Below are 12,295 nucleotides of genomic sequence, written 5' to 3'. Positions count from 1 at the left end.
ATTCCAAGTGCTGACTGCTTGCTCTCTTTCTCCTTGTCTTGCAGGTAAGAACAAGGCCAAAGGAAAAGACAAGGAAAAAGCATGATATGGGATACTCTTGCTTTTAACCCTGATGATATGAGATATTCTTGCTCTGGTGTAGCTTGTTTGCAGAGGGATTATCGGGGGGAAAGAAAGCTGAGTATTTCGAGAGGCTTCGTTGGGAGTGCCATCTTAGATATGAGGAAGGGTTGAGCATTTTTGCAGGTCTGCCTGTCTGTTGAGGATAGAGGTCGACATATATAGGAGTTTCCCTAACAACAAGTAGTAATGCTATTCCTTTACCCTGCTTGGTCATAGCATGGTAGTGGGAGCTGCCAGCTTCACGTGTGTCAGAGCACTTTGAAAAAGTGGTCTGTGGTATTTGGAAAGCTGATGTTGCGTGTGAAGATTACAGACAAGCTTTATCCAAGGAGATCTGGCTCTCGAAGTTGAGAAAGTGGTGCCTCTTCGGTTTTTGAACAAGAAATCCTGTCGGGGATCTGGCTCTCGAGATTTGGAGAATGGTGCCTCTTCGATTTTTGAGAGAGCAATCCTGCTGGGAGTCTGGCTCTCGAGATTCGGAGAGCGGTGTCTCTTCGATTTTTGATAAAGTAATCATGTTAGGAGTCTGGCTCTCGAGATTCGGAGGACGGTGCCTCTTCGATTTTGGAGCAAGCAATCTTGTTGGGAGTGTTTTCTCGAATGTGAGTAAAGGTTGGGCATGTTTGCTAGTCTACCTTGCCACGGAGCACAAAGGTTGACACATAGGGACTTTCCAATTATCCAGTAGTGGTGATGTTCCTTTACCTTTGTGGGTAATAATATGGTAGCTAGATCTTCAAAATTTATGTGTCTAAACTTTGTTAGTGCTGTTTCTTTGCTATTCTTTTACCCTTCTTGGTCATAGCGATGTAGTGGGAGCTGCAAGCTTCACGTGTCTAAACTTTGTAGAGATCTTTGGCAAATTAGCTGTGGTACCCATGAGCTGATGGTGCGTGTGGAAAGTGGATGATTGAACAGTAAGATTCATGTGCTTTCTACTTCACCAGAAATCTTCAACAAAATACCCGTAATTTCAGCAAAGTTGAGTGTGCATGTGACAGGTGCTGACAAGGCTGAGAAAAGCAGGTGCCTCTTCGATTTCTGAGATCGGCCTTCGTGGTCTTTGAGCAGCCTAGCTTTTGAGAAAGCAAGCGCCTCTTCGATTTCTAAGATCAGCCTTCGTGGTCTTTGAGCAGCCCAGCTTTTGAGAAAGCAAACGCCTATTCGATTTCTGAGATCGGCCCTCGTGGTCTCTGAGCAACCCAGCTTTTGAGAAAGCAAACGCCTCTTCGATTTCTGGGCAGGCGCCTCTTCGATTTTTGAAGCTCCGTCGAGTGCAGATTTTTATAAAGGCTGGCATTAAGTTCCAAAGCACACTTGAATCTTCACCAGTAGAAGCTCCATTCTTGCACTTCTAAGATCTTGATTTGTCCGACCTTTTCTCTCTTCAACACCTTTGAAAATGTCTGGCCTCTCCGACCGTCGTTTTGACTTGAACCTTGTTGAAGAGGCAGCCACGCCTTCTCCAGACAACATATGGCGCCCATCCTTCTTATCCCCTACTGGTCCTCTTACCGTTGGGGATTCCGTGATGAAGAATGATATGACTGCTGCGGTGGTGGCCAGGAACCTTCTCACTCCCAAAGATAACAGACTACTTTCCAAACGGTCTGATGAGTTGGCTGTTAAGGATTCTCTAGCTCTAAGTGTTCAGTGTGCAGGTTCTGTGTCTAATATGGCCCAACGCCTATTTGCTCGAACCCGCCAAGTTGAATCATTGGCGGCTGAAGTGATGAGTCTCAAACAGGAGATTAGAGGGCTCAAGCATGAGAATAAACAGTTGCACCGGCTCGCACATGACTATGCTACAAACATGAAGAGGAAGCTTGACCAGATGAAGGAATCTGATGGTCAGGTTTTACTTGATCATCAGCGGTTTGTGGGTTTGTTCCAAAGGCATTTATTGCCTTCGTCTTCTAGGGCTGTACCGCGTAATGAAGCTCCAAATGATCAACCTCCGATGCCTCCTCCTTCTAGGGTTCTGTCCAGTACTGAGGCTCCGAATGATCCCCCTCCGGTGCCTTCTCTTTCTAGGGCTCTACCGACTGCTGAAACTTCTTCTAAGCAACCTTTGTGAAGGCTCCCTTTTATTTGTTTATTTTGACTCATGTATATGTACATATTTGTAACTTATCGGAGATATCAATAAATAAGCTTTGCTTCATTTCAACGTATTGCGTTAAATACACCAAAGCCTTCTTCACTGAGTGGGGTCGGCTATATGAATCTTAGAACGCCATTATGCTCGGTCTTGTGTCATGTCCCCCGTTAGATCCAAATACTCTAAGTCTTTTCTTAGAGTCTCTTCCAAAGTTTTCCTAGGTCTTCCTCTACTCCTTCGGCTCTTAACCTCTGTCCCGTAGTCGCATCTTCTAACCGGAGCGTCAGTAGGCCTTCTTTGCACATGTCCAAACCACCGTAACCGATTTTCTCTCAATTTTCCTACAATTTCAGCTACTCCTACTTTACCTCGGATATCCTCATTCCTAATCTTACCCTTTCTCGTGTGCCCACACATCCAACGAAGCATCCTCATCTCCACTACACCCATTTTGTGTACGTGTTGATGCTTCACCGCCCAACATTCTGTGCCATACAGCATCGCCGGCCTTATTGCCGTCCTATAAAATTTTTCCTTGAGCTTCAGTGGCATACGGCGGTCACACAACACGCCGGATGCACTCTTCCACTTCATCCATCCAGCTTGTATTCTATGGTTGAGATCTCCATCTAATTCTCCGTTCTTTTGCAAGATAGATCCTAAGTAGCGAAAACGATCGCTCTTTGGTATTTCCTGATCTTCGATCCTCACCCCTAACTCATTTTGGCCTCCATTTGCACTGAACTTGCACTCCATATATTCTATCTTTGATCGGCTTAGGCGAAGACCTTTAGATTCCAACACTTCTCTCCAAAGGTTAAGCTTCGCATTTACCCCTTCCTGAGTTTCATCTATCAACATTATATCGTCTACGAAAAGCATACACCAAGGAATATCATCTTGAATATGTCCTGTTAACTCATCCATTACCAACGCAAAAAGATAAGGACTTAAGGATGAGCCTTGATGTAATCCTACAGTTATGGGGAAGCTTTCGGTTTGTCCTTCATGAGTTCTTACGGCAGTCTTTGCTCCCTCATACATATCCTTTATAGCTTGGATATATGCTACTCGTACTCATTTCTTCTCTAAAATCCTCCAAAGAATGTCTCTTGGGACCCTATCATATGCTTTTTCCAAATCTATAAAGACCATGTGTAAATCCTTTTTCCCATCTCTATATCTTTCCATCAATCTTCGTAAGAGATAGATTGCCTCCATGGTTGAGCGCCCTGGCATGAACCCGATTTGGTTGTCCGAAACCCGTGTCTCTTGCCTCAATCTATGCTCAATGACTCTCTCCCAAAGCTTCATTGTATGACTCATTAGCTTAATACCCCTATAGTTCATGCAATTTTGTACGTCACCCTTATTCTTGTAGATAGGCACCAAAGTGCTATTTCGCCACTCATTTGGCATCTTCTTCGTTTTCAAAATCCTTTTGAAAAGGTCAGTGAGCCATGCTATACCTGTCTCTCCCAAGACTTTCCACACTTCGATCGGTATATCGTCTAGGCCCACTGCTTTTCTATGCTTCATCTTCTTCAAAGCTACAACCACTTCTTCCTTCCTGAATCGACGATAAAATGAGTAGTTTCTATACTCTTCTGAGTTACTCAACTCCCCTAAAGAAGTACTCCTTTCATGTCCTTCATTAAAAAGATTATGAAAATAACCTCTCCATCTGTCTTTGACCGCATTCTCTGTAGCAAGAACCATTCCATCCTCATCCTTGATGCACCTCACTTGGTTTAGGTCCCTTGTCTTTTTTTCCCTTGCTCTAGCTAGTTTATAGATATCCAACTCTCCTTCTTTGGTATCTAGTCGCTTATACATGTCGTCATAAGCCGCTAACTTAGCTTCTCTCACAGCTTTCTTCGCCTCTTGCTTCGCTCTTCTATACCTTTCACCATTTTCATCGATCATGTCCTTGTATAAGGCTTTACAACATTCCTTCTTAGCCTTCACCTTTGTTTGTACCTCCTCATTCCACCACCAAGATTCATTTTGGTATGGAGCAGAGCCCTTGGACTCTCCTAATACCTCTTTTGCTACTTTTCGAATACAACTAGCCATAGAATCCCACCTTTGGCTAGCTTCCCCCTCTCTATCCCACTCACACTGGGTGATTACTTTCTCTTTGAAAATGGCTAGTTTTTCTCCTTTTAGATTCCACCATCTAGTCCTTGGGCACTTCGAAGTCTTGTTCTTTTTTCTCACTCTTTTGATATGTACATCCATCACCAACAAGCGATATTGATTAGCCAAGCTTTCTCCCGGTATAACTTTGCAATCCTTACAAGTTATACGATCCCATTTCCTCATTAGAAGAAAATCTATTTGTGTTTTTGACGACCCACTCTTGTAGGTGATCACATGTTCTTCTCTCTTCTTAAAGAAGGTGTTGGCTAAGAAGAGATCATATGCCATTGCAAAATCCAAGATAGCTTCCCCATCCTCGTTTCTCTCCCCAAAACCATGGCCACCATGAAAACCTCTATAGTTGCCTGTCTCCCGGCCCACATGTCCATTTAAATCTCCTCCTATAAATAACTTCTCCGTCTGGGCAATTCCTTACACCAAGTCTCCAAGGTCTTCCCAAAATTTCTCCTTCGAACTCGTATCCAACCCTACTTGAGGTGCGTACGCACTAATCACATTGATGAGTTCTTGTCCTATTACAATCTTGATTGCCATGATTCTATCTCCTACCCTCTTGACATCTACAACATCTTGTGTCAAGGTCTTGTCCACGATGATGCCAACACCATTTCTCGTTCTATTTGTGCCCGAATACCAAAGTTTAAACCCTGAGTTTTCTAGATCCTTTGCCTTAAGACCAACCCACTTAGTTTCTTGTAGGCACATAATATTTATCCTTCTCCTCACCATAACTTCCACTACTTCCATAGATTTTCCCGTTAAGGTTCCTATATTCCACGTTCCTAAACGCATTCTACTCTCTTGAACTCTACCCTTCTGTCCTAGCTTCTTCACCCTCCCCCGTCCAATAGGATCAAAGTACTTCTTTTGTGTGTCCTGTGTAAAGTTGATAGGAGCATATGCTCCCAAACAACTTTGAGTGGAGTCGTTTGAAAAGAAGTTTCTATGGCCCCCTTGCTCATTTAACACTGCATCCAGGTGCCGATGGAGATACAGCGACCCTTGCTCACTTATCACTGTGCTCGGGCCACACAGCGCGCCACTTACGGATGACGCCCTAGCTTTAGCACAATTTCGTTCTGGATTCATTTTCATAAGGATTCGACGTAACTGAGGAGTGCCGGCTGTCGACTACCTGAAGCCCTCCCCCTCCTCCTTTACCCGGGCTTGGGACCGGCAATGTAAGATAAACTTACACAGGCGGAGTTGAAAAGTCTTCTTTAGACTAAAGTAATAAAATAATAATTTGTGTCAAATAGGCTCTGGAACAAAGATCGATTGCTAAATGTTCGAGTGGTCCTCTCTAAATGCAGCATACACTGTGTAATGGTGAAGGGAGAGCATTTGTTGAATGGGGAATGCACAAGAAGTAAGCTCTGGTTGGTGGATCTAGCAGGGTGTGAGCGTGTAGCGAAGACAGAAGTGCAAGGAGAACAACTCAAGGAAACTCAAAACATAAATAGATCTCTGTCTTCCCTTGGTGATGTCATATCTGCACTTGCAACTAAAAGCTCACACATACCTTTCAGGTTAATGAATAGCTCTTTGTTTATATTGGCCAAGTTGCCACATTATGCATTCAGCTATTACGTTCTTTTACTAAATTATGTCTTCTGTGCAGGAACTCGAAGCTTACCCACTTGCTTCAAGACTCTTTAGGTACTTCATTTGGATCACAGAAGAATCGACAATTCTTATTCTGAGTTGTTTAATATTCCAAGTTCATATTTTTTTTATTCTCTGGTTTCTTGGATAAATTAAACGTAAAACTAATGAATATCATTCGTTGTTTCAGGAGGAGACTCAAAGACACTCATGTTTGTTCAGATAAGTCCTAATGAAAATGATGTGAGTGAGACACTTTGCTCACTGAACTTTGCAAGTAGAGTGCGAGGGATAGAGTTGGGTCCGGCAAAGAGGCAACTGGACACTTCTGAAATTTTGAGATACAAACAGATGGTAATTTACTGTGCTTGACGCTACTGCAGATTCCAGATTTTGTTTAAAACCTTGACGGTTTGCTACCATTTTGATTGAATAATTCATCTATTAAATTTCTAACAATCTCGGATCTTTGGTATGCTAGTTTGAGAAAACCAAGCTAGACGTCAAGAGCAAAGATGTACAGATCAGGAAGATGGAGGAAACAGTTCATGGATTAGAATTGAAGATAAAAGAAAGAGACCTGAAGAATAAAAACCTGCAAGACAAGGTATTGTACACAAGAGGTCCTTTTTTTTCAGTTTATATACATAAAGTATAAGAGTTTCAGGTACTAATGTAGTACATTTTCCAGGTAAAAGAATTGGAAGCACAACTTTTAATCGAGAGAAAGCTGGCACGTCAGCACGTTGACACAAAGATAGCCGAGCAGCACCAGCAGCAAATCAAACATCAACAAGATGAGCAATCTATTGCACCCACAAGGCCACCGTTTACAAACCGACCATTAACAAGTCACAAGATCCTCAGTGAAACAGGCAGTGCATTGGGAAAAGATCAAGTAAACCCTTTGCAACCACTAATGGAGAAGACCAACAACAAACCCTCAGCACCATCTTTTCATACATCGGATGGTTTTGTCAAGCATGTTGATGCTACAGAGAAAGAAAACAACCCTGAAATGGCTGAACAATTTCTTGCTCCAAAGAAAACAGGAAGAGTATCTATTTGTCCAACATTTCAGCGGATTCCAGTAACCGCAGCTCCAACTCCCTAATCCCACTCCCAAGTGTACCATTCCCTGTCCAATCCCCGCCACTTGCATTACCATTGGCACCCATAGCATGCCATGCTGATAAGAAAGTAGATCCAGAGGTGCGTGAGACTGACTACTTGCCAGAACAGACACCTTGTAGCAGTCCAAAAGTCATCAGAAATGGCGGCAAAAAGCTAAACAGCATATTGAGACGAAGCCTCCAAAAGAAAATCCAGATAAAGTCCCCAATGCCGCCACACATGAGAAAAGGCGTGAATGTAGGGATGGAGAAGGTTAGAGTCTCTATTGGAAGCCGAGGGAGGATGGCGCACAAGGTGTTGCTAGGAAATGGCAGAAGAGCGGGAACTAAAGAAAGCCAGGAGCCTATTAGTCTTAGGGAAAAGGAGAGGGGGTGGAATATAATTGGTACAGCAGCGAGAACTGCTACTAAAAGCTAATGACAATGTATGTACTTCATTCAGTTATGGTGTGAGCCAGAGGGTATATTCTTGTATCCTACAGGCTTGGAGAGGGAGGGAGAGAACTAATCATTTGTCTATTTACTAATGTACAGAACTTGAGATTATGTTTGAGAATATCAATGGTATGTGCTTTCTGGTGACACCTGATTAAAACTGATATACAAGTCAAAAAAGAAAAAAGTCGTCTCGACTCGCGTCTAAGAATTCTTCTATGTAACAGTACTGAAATCAAACCAATCGCGATTAGTATTAACGTGACACATAAGTCATTGTTAATGACGCATTATTATTTGAAGACGGTCGTTCTGTTTTCAATTTTGTGTAAGCTGAGTGAGTGCAGCTGCAAAGACAGCTGCAAAGAAATGATGGAAGTGATCATTGCAGTAGGAGTCGTCCACCAAAAAAAAAATTCCGAGTTTGAATTACCTTCCCCTCTCCCCAATATAACACGAGACAAATTAGGAGCCTAGTTAAGTATCATTTAGAGTTGAGTATCATTTAAAGATGATATTTCTGTATTAGAAGACTGTTTCTTAATTGACAGCAAAGTTTATATAGATGTTGGCAACAGGGGAATTTTGTGTTCTCTAGCTTAGATAAGTTCATTGAACATATGTTGGAGCGAAATTTCCTACAAGAAGAAATACCTCCATAGATTTGTTGTCCATCAGATTCAAGGGTACCATCAGATGTTTGTGGCTTTATTCTGAAGGCACCCATTGCCTCCACTATTTGGAGTTCTTCCAAGTACTGAGGCTTCAAATGATCAATCTCCGGTGCCTCCACCTTATGGAGTTCCGCAAGTACTGAGGCTTCACATGATCAATCTTCGGGTGCCTCCCCCTTCTGGGGTTCTGCCAAGTACGGAGGCTTCACATGAGCAACCTTTGCGAAAGCTCACCTTTTTTGTTCTTTTTTTTATTTTATTGTTGTAGTTGTAATTCATGTGTATGCACGCGTATGTATAGAAAAGTTCCCTCTGTTATGGTCTTTTACATGTCTGAAACTTCTGGTTCAGTTTGTTAGATATAGGAAACTGTGGAAACTTTTGGTTCCATTAATATGAATCAATGAAGAAACGATGGAAACTTCTGGTTCCATGAATATGATTCAATGAGCTTTTAAGCAAAGATGTTTTCTAATATCATATTCTTCCACATGAATTCTCGGGCATTATGAATTCATGAAATTATCTCTTGTATAAAATGTCCATGGTAACAACATCGAGTTTTGCTAAGTTCACCATATTCTTACTCCCGAAAGAAAGAAATTCAGTTATGACAAAACTTGCTTAATTCATACCATATAAACACGTCCACACAAAAGTGTTAGAACTTCAAGTTATTAACATTATTTATATTTTGAACTTCAGGCCAAAACATTATTCATATGTACTAGAAATTTATTCTCGATATCGACACCATTAGAACCTTTAGGTTCACATTTTGGAATTCATGCTCATACTTAATCTGTACATGGATTAAGGAGTTTATGGTTCTCATTTACATGAATCAAGGAACTTCTGGTTCTCATTTAATAGTCTGTGGATTGAGGTGCTTATGACCGTGATTTCAATTAAGTTGAGGAACTGTTGTTCTCTCAATTGATTCAAAACTTTAGGTTTTATTTTGATCAAGGAACTTCAGGTCCGATCTATGATGAGGATCAAGGAACTTCAGGTTCGATCTTTTTATATGGTGGAACTTCAGGTCCAATCTTTTTATATGATAAAGATCAAGGAACTTCAGATCCTATATATACTCATCATAAAAATTAAGTACACATAAATTGCTTTAGATAAGTAATGATTGTGACACGGATTTTATTCAGCACTATTCACATAAATATCAAAACTTAAAGACAATAATTGTTAGAGAAATTTTATTTGAACCCATATAACCTCACTCTACACCTAACTTAAATTTAAAATGTGAATGGTCAGTTTTACCCTATTGTATAATTACCAAATACAAGATGAAACCAGAAATCAAACTAAAATTTATCAATAAACCCACTAATCAATATACCCACCTCCGGTTCCAATGACAACTGAGGGCCTAAGTTAATTATTATTACTAGTGTATGTGTATGTATAAAATGATTTTGAGTCCTATAATTCATGCAGATTTGAATTACTGTGGCTAAAACCCAAGTGATGCCTAAGAATATGGATTACAACTCCACCACCCAATACACCTAATCTTAAAACCAAGGTAAAAACTTGAGATTAAAGCATTTGAAAAACACTACTGCATTTGTTTATGAAGCGGCGATGGGATAAAAACAACGGGAATGCAATTCAGATAAAGCACACAAGGATTAAAACCAACTCGATTTCTGTTGTAAGAGAAATAAGCATATTGGTTTAACATTTCAATCTCAAATAAGCACAAAAACATCGTAACATATGAGTTAATTACTTCATCTAATCTTGTCTACTCACATAACTTCCCGATTCCAGATTGCTTGTTTGACCAATTCATCAAACACGACTCCATATATGTATGGACATTACACTCTCAATCAACGAGTTGTGGAAAACAAGTTGTAGAACACTGATTCTGGATTTTTATTTTAAAATGGGTGTAAAGATAAATTTGCATATTATATTAGGTTTGTGAGGGTAGTTTAGGTAGTAAAATTGGATTTAAAGAGATATTGATAATTTAATTAAAAACTATATGGGTGTAAAGAATAAGTTGGGTGTAGAAAGATGTTATATGGGTTCAAATAAAATTTCCCTAATTGTTATTGTAAGAAGGGTGATAGTGTCGCACCATTCACAAATATATATAACATAAGTAAGGGTGAGGGTGATCAATCCGTACCATTCATACTACAATATATATGGTGTATGATGGTCGATTATACCGCACCAGTCACATTAATAACAAGATTAATAATGATAAGGAAAAAGTAAATATTAACTTACTACACTTCCCTTTTTCTTTCTAATCATGGTCATGTATCAACAGTAGTGTTTGACAATTATAGGAAGATCAAATTGTTGGATCTGACTGAAATTTTAGTATGATGTGGATGAGAGGATAACGAATAACTTTTGTGAAAATATCATTTCTATATGAATGCTAAAATGGGGTTTTGGCACTCATAAGATGACTGTCCAGATTTTTGCAGAATTGAAAACTGGGTTGGTGTTTCAAACATCTGCTATTGATGATCGCATTGTTGAATTTTTCTGAAATTTGAACATGTTATAGGTACTGAGTGGACCAATGATAGGTGCATTATTTATCACATTTTCAGGTTAATTCTCCCTAAGTTTTGTTAAGGAATTGGTCTTAAAAGAACCTTATTACTTTCATTTTCTCTGTTTCAGCCAATCTGCGCATGCAAGACGTTTTTGATGATAATTCGACTTTCCGGTGGATTTTTGATGCAAGGCCAATTGTAGAAGGAAGCTAAGAGGTGGAAGATCATTGTGTCCAAATTTCGTAATTTTTCATGGAGTCAAACGTTCCAATTTTACAAATCAATCCCGCATAAGTAACTTTCCCGTCAGAGCTGCGCAGCTGTGGGATAATGAAGATTTGAAGGCTTTCCCGATTTTTCCTAGTGGCGTGAGACATATGCTTGAAAAGATAAGAGATCAAGCTACATTTCCCATATTTTTACAGAATTTTCCAGGAGATAAATCGACCCCAAATCTGGCGTGCAAGACAGATGCCGTGTTTCCCAAGTCAAGAAGGACTCTTTCCTAGTTTGTTTCATTAATTACTTTGGAGTTTGTTTTCCTTTAGGATAGTTTTTATCAGACTTTTTAGGATTTTATTGGAATAAATAGAGTACCAAAGGCTATCTTGAGAGGGGAACGAAATACACACAAGAAAATTCGTCCAAAGTGAAGGAGGGCCGTTTAGCGTGTTCTTACCATTTTTTCCGGGGTTTTATCTTTTTCCATGATTTCTTTTGTGATTTTTATTATGACTATGTGTAACTAAACTATTTTTCTAAGGTTTATGATGAAGCCATGACATGATTATTTCCGAAGTATCTTGTTGATTATTGTCTGATTACATGCCATTGTTATTGGTGGATTCATGACCTTAGGCTTTCATCACATTAATTTCTTTTAAACTTTCATTTGTTGCGTGTTTTCGTTATTCGTATTCTTAGTCTAATTTGAAGTTGAAGTTTTAATTATTTTTTCATAATCAATTAATCAATCATTCGTTTCCTAGTTAAGTTAAGTTTCACGTAATCAATTGGTTGAATTGGTATTAAAAGCAATCTATGTGGGATCGACCTCGTATTTGCGTTTATTTCTACAATTGATTCGTGCGCTTACGAGTTTAATTTGGTTTAGATTAATCTATTATTTAGGTTAGTTTAAATATACATCAAGTTTTTGGCGCTGTTGCCGGGGATTGCCCCTTAATCCCAACTCGGCTTGTTGATTACACTTTACTTAATTAATTTTTTTAAAATTTTTTTCTTTTAGTTTATTTTTACCTCTGTTTCTGTTCGTTATCTTGTTTTTGTTTTCATATTCCGAAAAATAAAATAAAAAATAAAAATCTCTGATTGCATAAATTTTTAATTGTCATTAGATTTTTCCTTGTTTGACTATTAGTGTTTGGTTATCATTGTCCAGTAGATACTTTCTTCTTTTGGCTTTTAGTTTTCCTATACCCCCGAGTCTTTTAGTCTTCCAATTGGAATTCTGTTTCTACAATTACCCATCATCAGATTCTTTGAGACACCTCT

General features: G+C 39.6%; 1 pseudogene; it reads left to right on the top strand.

Moving 5' to 3' along the window:
• LOC114825148 (kinesin-like protein KIN-14Q) overlaps positions 1–7,543 on the top strand; it is a 31,542-nt pseudogene extending 23,999 nt beyond the window's left edge.
• The last annotated feature ends 4,752 nt before the right edge of the window (positions 7,544–12,295 follow it).

The sequence above is a fragment of the Malus domestica genome, chromosome 05 (genome assembly GCF_042453785.1).
Source record: "Malus domestica chromosome 05, GDT2T_hap1".
NCBI lineage: Eukaryota > Viridiplantae > Streptophyta > Magnoliopsida > Rosales > Rosaceae > Malus > Malus domestica.
Note: the sequence above shows the minus strand (reverse complement) of the source record. Positions and strands in the feature narration are given on the sequence as shown.